The 2,500-nt window shown below is 31.7% G+C and overlaps 1 protein-coding gene and 1 long non-coding RNA gene across 2 annotated transcripts in view; one reads left to right on the top strand and one right to left on the bottom strand.

The window, feature by feature from the left end:
• LOC137617794 (uncharacterized) overlaps positions 1-2,500 on the bottom strand; it is a 372,403-nt gene that overhangs the window by 870 nt on the left and 369,033 nt on the right. The window lies entirely within an intron of this gene.
• The window catches only part of glob1 (globin 1), a 496,433-nt gene that overhangs the window by 166,832 nt on the left and 327,101 nt on the right, over positions 1-2,500 (top strand).

The raw sequence follows: 2,500 nt of genomic DNA, 5'->3' as shown, positions 1-2,500 counted from the left end.
CTTTTTTTCCCTTTCCTTAGAAATAAAATAGTGATCCATATTATTGTAGGGCCAATAGCGTTTACAGCCACAAGTTTCACCTTGAGAGAGAGAGAGAGAGAGAGAGAGAGAGAGAGAGAGAGAGAGAGAGAGGAGAGAGAGAGAGAGAGAGAGAGAGAGAGAGAATGTTATTCTTTACCAATACAGCAAAATGAATAAGCACTGATACAGTATTAGTATTATTAATAGTGTACGCGAGCCGTCAAGAATGGCGTCCAAATATCTAAATATTTAGATAGATATGAACACACCGCACACACATATTCAATCCCTTCCACACACTCCCCCCTTTTCTAACTACAACTCATTGGCTAGGCTATTTTTGAGTGAGTGTGGTCTCCAAATGTACAGTACCTTCACCAGGGTAGGACTTTTCCCCTCTCCCCCGAACGTAGCAGGAAAGAATATATAAATATATTACATATATAAAATATTGCATACGTATATATACATATATATGTATATATACATATATATATATATATATATATATATATATATATATATATACACGTGTGTATATATATGTATATATACAAATATATGTGTATATATATACACATACATATATATATATATCTATATATATGTATGTGTGTATATATAAGTATATACATATATATATATTTATATATACACATACATATATACATATTCATATATATGTATGTATATATATATATATAAATATATAATAAATATATATGCATATGTATGTATGTGTGTGTATGTAATACATTTGTATATATACATAAGTACCGTATATATATTTATGCAAAAACAGAAGCCTAGAAATAAACTTATAAACGGTTGGCCAATTTGTACCAAAATTATAGACGGAAATTCCCTACAACACTCACTTATATATAGCAAAAAAAATGCAGTTAGTAAAAAATGAAAACAAAGAAACAATGTCCCGTAGACATGGATTACTTTCCATTCTTCCAGACCCAAAGAAAAATCTCCTAGAGGTTTCTGGTTTTAAAGACAAGGAAAATTTTTTTCTTATATTTTTAACTCAAATGGGGAAAAAATAGTGAGTCCGAGTTGAATGTATCGAATATTATTCTTTTACATCTTTAAAGATTTCTCGTTAAAAAAAAAAAAAAGTATATAATTTAGACCTGGGAAATAAGTGAGATATCTGGCAATAAAATATTTCATATTATTATATTTCTTATTTTTATATATATATTACGTTTTATATAAACTTTAACTCCATATTTCTGAATTTCTAAATTCATAGACTTTTTTAAAAGACCTAAATATTATTCAAATTTATGGTGATATAAGCACAATTAAATTTCATAAACTTTCCTATAAAATAGGAAAGAGAAATAAAGAATAGACTTATATTGTAAGTCCAAGTTTTGAATTTCACATGTTTAAAAGTTCAAAGTCCGCTCATGAGTGGCAGGGGCAAGAGACAGTGACATTGCCCTATCGAGTGGGACAATGTCCTAGAGACTGACCATACATGCATACGATCAGCGCCACAAGCCACCTCTCCACCCAAGCTAGGACCAAGGAGGGCCATGCAATGGCTGCTAATGACTCAGCAGATAGACCTTAGGACTCCCCACAAAACCCACATCCTTGGCTCACAAGAATGGTGAGGTTACAGCGGGCAAGGAAACTAACGAGTCTGAGCGGGACTCGAACCCCAGTCTGGCGTTCACCAGTCAGGGACGGTCAACACATCGGTCTTATGCTTGAGTTTAGGATATTTCTAACAATAAAGACTAGAACATTTTGTTTTTAGATATATAACAAATATGTTAAGTATAGCTGAAAATATTATATGTTACCATTTTATGAATCCTTATCACATTATGAGAAAGTTTACATTAAATTGTAACTTATTTCTCAACTTGAAATAACACTTTGTATAGAAACGTATTCGGTAAAGTTTACGATAAAACAATCAAAACTATAATTTCATAACTTTTACCTTTAATAGAGAGAGAGAGAGAGAGAGAGAGAGAGAGAGAGAGAGAGAGAGAGAGAGAGAGAGAGAGATAATGGATTTAGAATTCTAATATTGTTGATATAATTCCCGTCATCTACATCGAATAGTATCAACACTTCATAAATTAATACATTCAAATATATCAAAATCTACAAGTTTTAACAAATATTGTCTACTTACCTTTGACCAAGCGTCAATATAATAATAATAATAATAATAATAATAATAATAATAATAATAATAATAATATTGTATTAGATATATAAAAAAGCTAAACTGGAATTCTCGCCTTCAATATCATCACACGTATCTAATAATGCTAAATGCGGGTTGAAAGGTCCCCAATGAAGTGGGCGGAGCTTACACCAAGAAATGGGGCGGGGCTTAATCACGTTTCAATGAGCAAGGAGATTGTTCTGTCAGGCCTTGATCTAATAAACCCTGGCTGTCAGTTCGATCGATGGAGCTGGATGAGGAGTCTTGATGAACAAT

The sequence above is a fragment of the Palaemon carinicauda genome, chromosome 24, assembly GCF_036898095.1.
Source record: "Palaemon carinicauda isolate YSFRI2023 chromosome 24, ASM3689809v2, whole genome shotgun sequence".
In the NCBI taxonomy this organism is placed as follows: domain Eukaryota; kingdom Metazoa; phylum Arthropoda; class Malacostraca; order Decapoda; family Palaemonidae; genus Palaemon; species Palaemon carinicauda.
Note: the sequence above shows the minus strand (reverse complement) of the source record. Positions and strands in the feature narration are given on the sequence as shown.